At 35.8% G+C, this 14,469-nt stretch overlaps 1 non-coding gene and 1 pseudogene across 1 annotated transcript; both read right to left on the reverse strand.

Annotated features, from left to right (window-relative positions):
• Positions 1-6,750: 6,750 nt before the first annotated feature.
• LOC149999449 (U6 spliceosomal RNA) lies at positions 6,751-6,858 on the reverse strand. Its single transcript, XR_016513899.1, has one exon. It is a non-coding gene; the product is annotated as a U6 spliceosomal RNA (small nuclear RNA).
• A 4,110-nt stretch (positions 6,859-10,968) lies between these two features.
• Positions 10,969-11,534, reverse strand: LOC149999450 (translationally-controlled tumor protein-like; annotated as a pseudogene).
• Between the last annotated feature and the right edge of the window lie 2,935 nt (positions 11,535-14,469).

Here is a 14,469-nt window from a genome sequence, read left to right on the forward strand (position 1 = left end):
ATTCTAAATAGAAAAACTTAAGAAAGCATTTTTAGTATTCTAATACATGCTCAGTAATTAAGACTTTAAAATTGTGAACTTTTGAAGTTCACATAAAACCTCACATTTAGTAGAGTTTCAGTGAATATTTCTGAAACAAATTCAATTAGCTTTATATTTTCAATTACAAAAATTGCATAAAAATCAAGAACTTAGAAAAACTATCAATTAACTTCTAAGATTATCAGTGCCAGCATGGAATTATAGCACCACCTTGTGGTTAATATGCCACAGAAAGTATGTTATCTTTTATTAAAAAGTGATTTTTCCATAAAACATAGGACCATATTTTTCCTTTTGAAAATCGCAACTTAAAATTCAATTCAATTTCTTTTAAAAAGAAACATTTATAAAGTTTTCTTGTGCAAAGACAAAAGAAAAAGTCTCCTTTGTCTCTTCCCTCCCTCTCCTTTTATTACAAATTTTTAAAGTTTTTAAATTATACTTGACACTCAATATTTTCTAATTTCTTTATATAGAGTACATTTACACACAATTATATGATTTGAAACATTTTAATCTCCCAATTTACATATTGTGAAAATTATAAATGACAATTGAAAATATAGTAAAAGGTGTCCTATGTTATCAAGTAGAAATCTGGAACCCAAATTTTGTTACACTGTTATCTAAAACTTAAACAGGAACTAGTAAAATCACCTCATAATAACTCCACACATTTACACTTACAAAGAATCTTAATTTGACTTACTGTTTTTTGACAGCATAAATTTTGGGGGGGAAGGAAGCAAATTTCACTTAGTTGAAGTTACTGAACAGATACCCAAATTATTTATTATTCTCTCTTAAAAATTGTAGAAAAAGTTATTTTCTCTCAGGCGGTTTTTAAGTAGCTTGTACCATAAGTGAGCTCCTTTTGATTAACTTCAAGATCTTAAGAAAGTGAGGGAGGAGAATACTGGAGAGATTATTTGGAGCTATATAATTAAACTCTTAGTTATTAACTAGAATTTTCACTACTCCACACCCTTAATTGTCTCATAAGCTGATGACAGGTATTTGTTATACTCACCAGAAAGTCATCAGCAGCTTGTGCTGCCCTGTCTGTGTTGCATTCTTGAGTGATCTGGATTGAGATCATATAGCAACACTAAAGAATGCATAAGGTAAGACATTAATGAGAACAGATTAAAAAGAGTAACATCAGCTATATGTAAATTCTCAGCAAAGCAAAGGACGTTTTTCTTTTTCTTTTTAATTTTTATTTGAGCCAAACTGATGACATGGCCAGGGAGCAAGATCTCAAATGCTCCCACTAAGGACTAGTAAGTAGGAAAAAGTAGGTCTGTATTTTTTTTTTTTTTTGCTTGTTTTACTCTAGTATGCAGTGTTTTAACATGTAATATAGTCCCTAAAAAATAAAAATTAAAGACTTCGGAACTGCGTTTTATGCCATTCATTACTCACAACTTTATATAATTGACAAGCACTTGGGGAAACATTAAAAAGTAAAAGAACCTTGTCAATTTTACAAACTACAACACTTTTTGAGTTCAAATAACATTATAGATTTAATTTTTACTTTTTAACAATCCCCAGGTTTGTGCTCTTTCTTTCAAGCTGAAGGATGTAGAGAAGGTGATGAGGTGGGGTCAGTGTGAAACTTAAAAGTTAACCTACAAAATCAGAAAACTAATTAATGTGTTACTTGAGCCTTAATGCTTCTAGTGAAAATGGCAAGCTTACACTCCTCAAAGAGTGAAGAGAGCTGGAAAACCAGCACTGATCAACGGCAGCAACACTTGGGAGGGGAAGTCCATGCTCATTTTATGATGATTTTTAGTTATATCTAATACTTGTAGGGATGGAGAGATGTATGTATGATATGTATGTTTTGTTTTTCTCTCTGAAGTTAACTAAATCATTAGTAGAAGATTTTAATTGGGTTTAACAAATTTTAATGCAAAATGTTCAACTCAGCATTTTAAAATTAAGAACAGAGTACTTATTTAATAAGTATCCCAAATGTATAAATTATTTGAAGAAAAAGAAGAGAATCACAATATTAATTACCCAGGAAAGTTGAACAGTGGGAAACTGAAATATCTGTGCGTATGCCGAGAAATTTCCTAGGTTTTATTTTTCCTTCTTTCTTTTTTTACCTTAATTGTGCTGCCTAAAGTGTAACGGGCAATCTTCTGCCTACATATAAACTTTTCAAAATTATGTCAGTCACCTTTCTGAATACATGAAAAGTGACTATTAGGAAAACAAATTTTACATTTAAATTCAAATTCAGTGATATTCGACCTTCTTTAAAAAATTGTGAAGTACAACCCAGTTTGTGAAGTGTAAAAATGAGTGCGTGGGGGATGCATTTTAAGGTTTGAATATATACTTAGGAAGCATTGTCAGTAGCCAGACTGGGTCTGAAGAGGGTGAAAGAGAAAGGCATGCCTCAACCTCATCTTCTGTTTAAGCCTGAATGTATCAGTCTAGAATCTGTTTTGTTTTCAAATTCTGATAATTGCTAGTCTGTTAACATATTTAAATGGAATATAATATACAGCATTAATTTCCAAGTTGGTAATTTTTAACATTGTTCTCCATACTGTAAGCATGAATACTTTTGAGCCTTAATACAATGAGTTTCTCCTAATAAATAGGTGAAGAAATTTTATGAACTACCATATTTTTAAGTTTACACAAAAAGGTACATAGGTCTCACTTAAAGCACTAGAAGCCAGTGAAGTTTGAGAAAAAAAAAAGATTTCAGCTTACAGCAATGTGGCAAACAAGATATTTTTAAAAATCCTGCAACAAATCAAATATTCTAGAGAAACTATAATATTAACCACAAGAAATTAAAGGAAGTTCCTGACAGACAAGGGAGGAAGTAGAAATTCAGAGTATTAAGCTTGCTTGAAAGAGCAGCTTCCCTGAAGTTGTTTGCTAAGAGTAAGAATCTAAAGCCTTACGGGTTTTTTTCCCTCACATTTTTCATCAACCTTTTTGTGGAATAATTCACATAACAGTTTCACCAACTTAAGTCAATTCAATGAGTTTAGCAGTTTCTCATAAAGTAAAACATAACTTTGTCATGTGATCTAGCCATCCCACTCCTAGGTTTACCCAAGAGAAGTGAAAATGTGTGTTCAAAAAAAAGACTTGCGTTCTAATGTTCATAGAAGCAATGAGAAGGGCTATGTAGAACAACCAAAAAAAAACAAAAAACAAATACTTAGAATTTGGTGGATTTGGGGATATTACATCAATATATAAAAATCAACTATTTCTATAAAGGAGCCATGAATTGAAATTTACTTAAAATATATGTATATATAAAAGGAACAGATATTAAATGGTACACAGGACCAAATGTCACAAAAGTTGTATGTATCCCTGGCTGAGTAGCTCAATTGGTTAGAGCATTGTCCTGATAGAGCAAGGTTGTGGTTTGATTGCCAGTCAGGGCACATGCAAGAAACAACCAATGAATCATAGATAGATGGAACAACAAATTGATGATTCTCCACTCCCCATCTTCTCTCTCTAAAATCAGTCAATAAAAAAATTGTTTTAAGTTGTATGTAAACCCCATGTATAAAATTATAAAAATTATACAAAGTAAAAACATTAAAACATTAATGGAGAGACATACCATCTTCACGTTAGGAAAACTGAATAAAGCTTGTTCATTCTCACCCACTATATAATTTCATTATAATTAATTGCAGTTTAATATTATTATATATGATTAAAAAAGAGATAGGCCCCAAGATAACTGAGACAATTTTGACGAAGAGAAATAGGTGGGGATTGACCCTATAAGATATGTAAATTATTATAAAACTGTAGTAACTAAAAGTAATTAGAATTATTAAATAATTGTTGTAGTGTAAGGCAGACAAATTGTCTATTTCAGCAGAGCGCTCCCAAACAGACTCTATATAATAAGATGTAAGACAAACACTGCATTACTGATTGGAGGGGAAAGAATGGATTATTCAGTAACTAGTTTTAGAATACCTGGCTATCATTTTTTTAGATAATTCTCAAAACACAAAATGTACAAACCATAAAAAAAATACCTGAAACTAAAATTAATATTGAATGTCAGCTGTAATTGAAAAATTTAAAAAGATGTATTTGACATTAAAATTAATAGTTCAATTACTGGCTGGAAAGATGGTGGCTTCCTGAAGGATTGGTTGTTCGCACAGAAGGTAGCTCTGCAAATGTCATGCCAGAAGGTGGTTGGAGATATCCCCAGCATCTGGCACCTATTGCACAAATCACTTAAATAGACTTGAGCATGAAAGGGAATTTATTGGCTCATCAAATTGATGAGTAAAGTGAACCATAGATATACAGACCCCAAAAATCTCACAAAGGAGGAAGAGAAGGAGAAAACAGCTAAGTTGTGGCCATGTGGGAATTCCAAACCTGAAGGCTGTGGGAATTGGGCCCTGAAGCTAAGGCAAATGTGGGCAGCCACAGTTATGTGTGACGGATATGCAGCTAGGGCTCATGACTGCCCCGCCCCCACCATGCCCACAAAGTCCAGGTGTGTATGCTGAGCGACAACTGTCTGGGTCTGTCTGAGAAAATGCTCTCAATATGAGAGGGCTTTAACAGCGCCAAAACAAACACCTTTTGTGTCTCTCAAAAGATGATTTAGATGTTCATAAGGACAAGACACAGGATCACCAGGAGACATGAGTTAGTGTTGGTGGTTAATGCTTGGCTGTCAAGCCTGACCTCCAGTTCCAGAGAGCTGTTCAGTTGTTGTATGTGAACTGGAGATCATCTCCTTTTCCACCTGCAACCTGGAAAGCCTCTTGTGCCTCAGCTGGCAAAAGATGAAATGGCCACATCATTCCACATCCACACGATATCTGCACCGTCCTTATCCAGACTGCTTTCTCTGACAGCTTGGTTTTCCCCAATAGAGCACATGAAGAAAATGGCTCCAGTGCTCATATTCCTTCTCCAATGGAGCCCACAAGATTGAGAAGGTGAGTGCAAGTCTGGATGCCAAGGGTATGAGGTCAGACATGAAATTATACTGAATGAAGCCTTCAGTTTGGACATCTGCAGGGCTAAACTACTGGAGTGGCCTTGTTGCAGGAGAATAAGATTGAGGCCACTATATGAGTTCCACACCACCCACCATATTTTCCCACCCTTTCCTCCCTGAAGGCAGTGCTGGGGGTCCACTACCAGGGTTCCTGGGGCAAGTAGCTCAACTTCTCTGAGCCTTGGTCTCTTTCCCCGTACAGAGAAGTTTGGCCCAGGGCACTAGTTCTCAAACTAGGCACCATGTAACCTTTGGAGGTTCCAGAAGTTACTAGAGGGCTTTGGTAGAAAACATGGAAGTTTCAAAAGGAACTTTAGGGTCTCTGAACACTCATCCCCTGTGACTCCACACTGACAACTCATTCTCCATTTGTAAAATTTCATGTGATTTTTTTCCCCATGTGATTTCATCACTGAAATAAAAATGAGAATAGCTCAAAAATATTCCCATCAAAAGAAACTGTGAGATAGAGCAGAGATCAAGCTTTTAGTAGAAACAACAAATTAGTATTTGGAATATGCAAAGAACATCTATAAATAAATAAGAATAATACAATATAACAAAGTACAAAAGACATTAGGAATTCCTGAGAAAAGGAATCCTGAAGGAGAAATATACATATGAAAATATACTGATGAGATACCCACTAGATATATAAAATTTAAAAAGTCAAACGTTAATTTTTTTAAAGGTTGTAAACGAAGTCTTACATACCAATGGCAGGTGTACAGTCAGTAGAACTACTTTGCATATAATTTGGAAAAATCTTATAAAAGTGAAGATGTGCATATCCTAAGAACTAGCAATATACACTATGGCATATGTCTTAGATAAATTCTCTCACGATTAGTTAAAGAAAATATAAGAATATTTATAGTACTCATAGTAACATTGCATGAAATTGCCAAAAAGATTGGCAGTGACCATTGGTGAGAAATGAGCCTGGAGAGATAGAATCTTGTATATCATCCTAAATAGCTTAACCTTGCAAAACAATGGAAAGCCATGAGGACAAGAATTTCATTTTCTAAAGATGACTCATGGTGTTTTAGAAGGCTAATTAGAAGAGGACAGAACTAGAAGCAGGAGGACTGATTAGGGAACCATTAGTGTCCAGAAGAGAAATGGGGCTCAGGTAAAGAAATAGCAAGGGGGGATTAATCAATGAACTAGTATAAATGACCCATGGATGGACAACAGGGTGGGGATTGACTGTGGGAGAGGGGGGAAGTGGGCTGTGCAGGGGAGAACAATGGGGGGAGAATGGGACAACTGTAATAGAACAACAATAAATTTTTTTAAATAGCATTGGAGATAAAGGGGAGACAGAAAAGAGAAATACTATAGATGCCGAATTAATTGTTGACTGACTGGGCGAGGAAAGAAAAAGAAAGGATATTTTCTGTCTTGAATGGGTTATAGTAACCAAAGAACATTAATAGTGTTTCTGTGGAAAGTCAGTGGGTCCAACAGGATAAATAATCCCCAACCTAGAATTCCAAATAATTAAATAAATATATTGATTTGTTTATATGTGATTTATATGACTTTAGTACAATGTCAACCCCGAACAACGATTTAGTTTCTGCATAGTTTAAATGATAATTTTCTAGCAGTATTTTCACAAAGTTCTTTTAAGGGGCTCAAATACAACCTTCATTTTTTTTTTTTTTTTTATGGAATGCTTCATGAATTTGTGTGTCATCCTTGAGCAGGGGCCATGGTAATCTTTTCTGTATCATTCCGATTTTTAGTATATGTGCTGCGAAAGTGAGCACAACCTTCATTCTTAATACTACCTATGATCATCATTGATTTGTCATGAGACCATCCCTGCCTTCTCTTTTCTTTCAACGACATTAAAAGGCAGGGTGTATGGACTCATTAACCTGGGACCCGGGAGCTATATTCAAGTCAAAAGCATATTATGTTGTTCATTTTGCACATAGAATTAAAGACTACAGAATTGTTTTTTGTTTTGGCTATTTTCTCTGAAAAGTGAGGAAACATAATAATTATTAATATGGAATAGCCTGTAAAATTGTGATTGATATAGTAGACACTTATTTGCTGTCCACCCTTGCACTTCGTTTCATTTATAAAATTTACCCAAGTTTCCTAATGGGCAACAGTGCCTTCGCATTCTGAGCTATGTAGTTTTAAATGGAAGTGAATTCAGGTGTGGACTCAGTCATTCTACTTATTCCCAGACACTGTTTAAGAGATGAGTAGGCAACTGAAGGCTAGGAGCTTGGTCTTCTGGGGAAGAGAAACTTCTTTCTTTTTCCACAGTAGCTTACCAGAAGAGACTCTCTCTTACTCTGTACAGTGTAAGTGTAGTATGAGGATGTGAGCTGGCATTGATACAGTTTCTGTTTCTGAGTGAAAAACTGCCACAAAGAACCTCAAAGAAGAAGCCAGTATCTCAAAAGGCAGGACAGTGAAATGCTAGTGGGAGCTCTTTTCAAAGCCAGGATTACCTATGGACTTCTCATTTGCATGAGTCAGTATGCTGCTATTATTAGTAGAGGTCTTATGGATATAATGATGTATACAGGAAATTGTACTTTAAAGAAAAAAATTTTTCAATTCTTTTATCATGGCAAAGAATTATTTAATATAATTTTTAACCATAATACTTTGATACATGTAAAAGAAGGTATCAATAGCTCTTAACTTTCTAGGTCCAAACTATCATTTAACAATATGAATTTAAAAGGCTTTTAAAATCTGTTACATAATGTTACATAGACAAATGTACTACAAACAGTTAGCATTTAGGATTAGGATACAGAAAGTAATGCCACTTATGCTTTCCCATTTTATTGGAAAGGTGAATCAGGATGAGTAGGAAAGTACAGAAAGAGCACTTTGGTCACACACACACACACACACACACACACACACACAAACACACATTTTTAACAAGAGTTAGTCATAAGAAATTTTGAAAAGTTGTTAGCTTTCCCTCTTTTAGTGCAATTTTAATTGATTTTAAGTTGTAAAAGTTAAAGTTAAAGGAGACATGTGTTTTTAAATTGTTTTGATATACCTTCAAAGTTATAAATGTTATAAAGTAGTCAATGTTAAAATATATTTGATAGTTTAACAATAACATTTTGCTTCCAGGATAATGTTCTCACACTTTATAGCTTTAAGAATGTACGTTACTCATGGGAACCAAAAACTTTATGCTATGAGAAACTGAAGGGGAAAAGTTCAAAAGGTAGTCCATGACTTTTTGGGGGGGAAAGTAGGGGGTGGAGTTTGGAAAACAGATAAGACTGTTTGGATTATGTTGTTCTCTGATTTAGTAAAGAAAAATGCTAATGAATATAAGTTAACCTCAGGTTATCAGCATTCTTGCTCAAGATAGATTTATGGTAAAAATAGACTACTGAACTGTCTTGTTAAATTTTTAAACATGAGTTTAGATGAATTACAAATAACATCCTCTGCCCTTAGGTCAAAAGGAATATGTAAACTCAAATTTTTTAGATAAGAAAACGTATTATAGTTTCAGCTTTTATACTTCCTGTTAAAATAAGTATATACAATCATGTTTTTATTCTGAATATATAACATTCATTTTTTAAAACATATGTAAAGTAACACATGTTCATTTTATTTTCATTTTGAAATTTTTTAGAGTACAAGGAGCAAATTGCACCCAGAAATAACTTTTGTTAATATTTTGGTGTATATAAATTTTTCCTTTTTTCTATGTGTATATTTATATTGATTGTGTGGTTATTTAAAAATGGAGATTCTATTTTAGCTATAATTTTTATTTTTTATGGTACTCATGAGCACTTCCCATGTCATTAATGTGCTTTTAAATTCAAACTCTGGATTTCAATAGCTATAAATATCCTCTTCTAGAAGTTCAACAAACTTTGACCTTCTTCAGTATGCCAGTCATTAACACCATAATCTTTTAAATAATTTTTCTCTTGTATAGTTTGCTGGTTTATAAAGTTCCTAAATATAAAAAGTGCCACAATAAATGTTTCTCTGTGTAAATCTTTGATAATGTTATTATGGCCTTAGGATATGTGTTTAGGGTATGCAGTGATTAAGGTAATTAATATCTACTTATGACTTTATGTCCATAAATGTTATACTCTTCTTTAAGAGCTTTTGTTTATATATACACTCACCACAATTGAGCATATATATTTTTAAATCTCTCCTAATCTTTCCTGATAATTACATTATTTTATCATTATATTTACTTCTAAATTTTTTATTAAAGTAAGACAATTATGTCCATCAGTCGATGAGAGGATAAAACAACTATGGGATGTTTACATAATGTAGTACTACTTGGCCATAAAAAAGAACTTTTTCCCTTTGCAACAGCATGGATGGACCTGAAGAACATTATGCTAAGTGAAACAAGCCAGTCAGGGAAAGACAAACACCATATGATTCCACTCATATGTGGAATCTAATGAACAAACTGAACTAACAAGGAAAACAGAGACAGACCCACAGATGGAGAGCAGATGACAGTTCAGGCAGGGAGTGGGGGTTAGAAGGTGGAGGGCTTGAGCCAGAAGGAGAAAGGACTCGTGGACGTGGACAACAGTGTGGTGATCGTGGGCAGAAGAGGGGTATAACGGTAATTGGGGGAAAAAATTACAACAAAAAATTAAAAAATAATTTAAAAAGTAAGACAATTACAGAGGTTTCTGATCCCCATAGCTCTTTACCTGAGCGTCACCCCCGAGAGGAAAAAACTGACCATTTTATCCGTTACTTCTGGTGTCTATTTCTAAATACTGTGGTTATAGTTTTTGTTTGTTTTGTCTACTTTAGGCATTTTCTTTAGACTACCTATTATGGAAGAAGAAGAAGTAGTATGCTAATTCCTATCTACCCATCTTACCAATATATTTGTACAATATCTGGGTCTATAATTTTGTGTTTTTTTCCCTAGAATTTCCCCACATGGAGGACTCCATCTTCTTGTTCCAACCTGGGCTGGCTGCTCTCTGGGCCTACTCTATGCCATTCATCACAGACTTTTCCTTGGCCTCTCTCCTGTGTTTAACTCTATTTCTTGGATCTCATATCTCCCTTTTCTTGCTGCACTCTGACATTTTCATAGCATTCACTCATTTAGTCCAGAGGCTTTCTAGCATTCTGCCTAGAAAGCTGGCTCTCTCCTCAGCTCCAGCTCTTTGAATGGATGTATCCTGACCTATGGTTTTTCCTTCCTGCTGCATAGACAGCACTTGCCCATCTGATTTCTGTATTTGAGAAATTAGTTAAAACCTCTGCTGAAAGGTTTTACTGGCCCATACTCTTCATGTGGGTTTTATAGCTTTCATATTCCTTTATTGTCATGATAAATGGGAGCTATGGAGGTGGGAAAGCACATGCTTTCTCGAAATAGAAAGCCCACTTCATTAACTTAAATATTTTCTTGACCGTTTTTTCCCTACCTGTATTAGTGTCTTTTTATTCTTTTGGTAACCTCTTCCATTTAACGACTTCTGTTTGTAGGTGACAAAATGTCTAAGGAATCCACTTCAAGAAGCTGCGAGCATGGTCTTTCCCTTCATTTCAACTCAGAATTAAAACTTTTGATCCTTGTTTTTTATATTCCAGCCCAGAAGTAGTTTTCACTGTAGAAGTTTTGTGAAAACAGTCTTATACCTTATCATAGTGGTCTACAACCAGGCTCTAGCTTCTCCAGGAACACTATACAGGGTGAATTTAAATATATATTAAACTAAGAGGCATTCTCGGAGATGAGTTTAAGTGCATTTTATTTTTAGACAACCTGCATAATGTGTTTTTCTTAAAAACAATGCCTCTGCTTCAAGTAAATCAAGGTCAAAATAAATGAAAGGTTCAAGGTACCATCAGTCTCGTTTGTCCTAGTCCTGGTGTATGGATTGAAAAGCAGCAGCCCGTTGCAAAATTCGTAAACATTTTTCCAGTTCTAAGCCATCCATAAAGAGAATCGTATATGGGGGGTCGCACCATCCTCTCGCCAGCCCAGCACAGCAACCATGCCATCTGGATGCGTGCTTTCACCAATAGAGAACTGGTAGTTTTGAAATTAGGAAAGATGTACTTGATTTGTTCTGCAGCCCCTGTCATAAAAGGTTTAACTCCTTCTGGTCTGAGTTCTACAAGTCCCTCTTTGATTGATTTTCTATCATCTTCGATGTATTTCTTTTAAGCTTCTTTTGTGAAGCTGGTTTCCTGCAAGTGAGAGTTCCTGACAATATCTACAGCTGTGATTACTGTGCGTTCAGTACCTTCACCCTCTCGGCCTTCAGCGGAGGCATTTCCACCAATAAGCGAGTCATCAATGATACCTCTGTCCTGTGGCCATCTTCCCCTCTGCTTTCGGAGGCAACCTGTCTGTGATCTTCTGGATCTTGTAGATATCAGAGAATATCTCATTATGACTGATGAAGTCTCGGTAGATGATCATGAAGCCGGCTGGAAGGAAAGCCCCACCCCGCGATGGCTTAGCAGAAGCTGGGAGGGAGCTCCAGGCAGAGCTTGCTCCAGTCAGAGCAGGGATGGGGGCGGAGGGGAGGGGGAGTGGAGTGAGAGCAAGTGGAAAAGCTATTTATTGACTTTAGAAAAAAATATAGAGAGAAAAATCCAAATGTTACAGAAATACCAAAATCGCCCATCCTTGCTTCGTCGTCCCACATAGGGAAAGCGTTACATATCCAGCATAGTGAAAGGGTCAAACACTGGCAGAGAGAGGTAGGAACTAAGACATAGCTCAACAGTGAAAGCATCAGGGAAAGAGTGGGCAGGGCAAAGAAGATAGTTGTTTATAGGGTTGGTAGGCTAAAGGCTCAGTGTTCCATTAAAGCTGGGTAAATAAGGAGAAAATAAAGTCCCTTGTATCTAAGATCCCAACTCCTATGTTGATTATACATTCTCAGCCGAACCCTGTCATTCATTTCAGTGGAGTAGGACAAAGCAATGGCAATAGAAAAAAGGAAAATAATGAAATAGTATTTTCTTAGTCTTTGAACATGCGACATTGGCAACAGGCTAGATTTGTTCTATTAATTGCATCAGCCACATCTTATAAGCACATTTCCATGGGCCATATGTAACAGGCCTTGGCTCCACTCACTGCATTTATTGACTCCTCAAATTGCTAACATAATTTTTTCACATCATTTTCATCAAATAAAATTCACTTTAATTTTTATGACTTATTTAAAACGGAAAATATCTCCCCAAATGGTCTGGGTCTCCAAGTGGCAGAAATTTTATGTACTTCATATGTGAACTGCCAAAGAACTCAAGCAACGTATGCACTAATCATGACCACTTACTGTTCTGATTCAGATGTTTTCTCAGTATATGGAGCCTTACCCCAAATAGAAAATAATTTGAGTTGAGTATGTCCATACATTGTGGCTCAAGTAATGTATTTTTTGGAGTAATAAACACAATTTTGTTCCTAATTGGAGGGAAATGATGCTTAGAATTGAACCTGTTGCCTTCCTGAAATTGAAGTCTAGAACACATGGAGACATTCCTCTCTACAAAATGCACTTGCTAATAGAAACAATCCACATCTTCTTGTGGAAGGCAGAGTTCTTTGGAATTTACTGAAAGTGGAAAATTGATTACATTGGGCACAGAAGACATTTATATTTATAGAAACACTTTAGATAAGACTTTTAAAAGCCAGAAAAAAATCATTTTAAGGCAATTTCAGAAAAATGTTGTAATCTTTTTTACTTTTAATAGGCATAAACAGGATTTTTATATTGATATTGACAGAAACTAGGTGCTTAATTGATTATTTTAACTTAAAAAGATGAATTGCTCTAACATTGGTTTAGAATTTTTCTTTACTATATACAATTCAATTTTGTGGTCTGGCGAATGACCAATAGTCATTTATCTAGTATGCATACCTTTCCACAGCTGGATTTTCAAATATGATTATAAAGTTCATGTGACAGAACTATCCTGAAAATAAATATGTCAGCAGGCTTTGCTTTATTTTATGCATTTATTCTGGATGTAACATAGCTCGATACAAACACAGACGACACTCTCAGACATTTTGCCAGAGCTACTCAAGCATAGCATTGTTTGAGATTGCAGAAGGTGATTTAGAAACACCTGGGTTGAATATTTATATCCATGCCTTAAATCCTAAAAGCCTTGCAGTTTTATAGTCCTTTGGGGAAAAGACAGGAACTACATTAACACTTGTTAGTGAAACAGTTACTGCACTGCTGAATAACTTCTTTTTAAATTTGAAAATTATGCAAAAAAAATTAAGATTAAGAAAAATTAATGTATTATCAGGTTTTACAGGTTTAGGAATAGATATTTTTAGAATTATTTTAGAAATGTATCTTTTATATTTTGGGTCTTGGGAGCATGAAGAAAAGATGCATTGGAATAAAATTCTAAATATATTCAAATGAGCATCACTGTCTGTAGTGGCATTTAACAGAATGTAGTTAAGAGACCCAGCTAATGTCATAACAATGATCAACAAAGTATTCTGCTCAAGTTTGCTCTTTGTGGTCCTCTTGTAACTTCTGTCTCCTAAATATTATTTCCACACTCCCCTCTCTCCCTCCCTCCCTCCCTCCTACTCTTGGAACTTCTGTCTCCTGAATATTATTTCCACATTCCCCTCCCTCACTTCCTCTACCTATTTAGTCCAACTTGATACCACTCAAGACAAAAAGCTTAATTTGATAGAATATGAGCTGATAGATGACTAGGGAGAACAATAAAGTTTCTTCCTCTTTTTATCAGCAACACATTAACATTTAACACCCAGCATCTGGAGAAGTTCCTCCACCTTTCTCGTCAGCAGCAGTGATTTTTGGCCAGAGCAGTAGGAGTGCAGCACTGGAGATGATGACATCAGTATTTTTTCAAAGTGGGAAGTTTTACAGGCTATGAGATAATACATTAGCTACCAGAAGTGCCAGACTTTTGAAAAAGACCCCCCCCACACAAGATGAAATGTCGAAATGTCGGCAGCCGTCCGTCTCGAGAGACGATGGTGTAGCTTCTTAAGAGTCTATCTGCACCGCCGAGAATGGCTGTGCAGTCCGACTCGGGAGTGACACGGTACCTGTCTCCTCCCGTGTTGAATCGACATCTTGCGATGACGCTGGAGTGTCCTCTCCAGTGAAGCTGAAGCTACAGAGCCTGGGCAGGGTGATATGGAGGGTCTGCCGTTGCCCATGCAGCAGACCCCCCCTCTCTTCGCAGCTGAAGGATCCAAGGGAAAGACGGAGTCAATACAGCTTGGCTTCGGGTGCGCCGCAGGAGTTGCCGGTGTTGACTACAACGTCAAACCGCCTTAGGGACTCCGGCTCCGGATTTTCTGTCGGGGTTTACTCCCTTAGCCTTTCCCC

This window comes from Furipterus horrens, unplaced genomic scaffold (genome assembly GCF_987537825.1).
Source record: "Furipterus horrens unplaced genomic scaffold, mFurHor1.1.pri manual_scaffold_10, whole genome shotgun sequence".
Classification (NCBI taxonomy): domain Eukaryota; kingdom Metazoa; phylum Chordata; class Mammalia; order Chiroptera; family Furipteridae; genus Furipterus; species Furipterus horrens.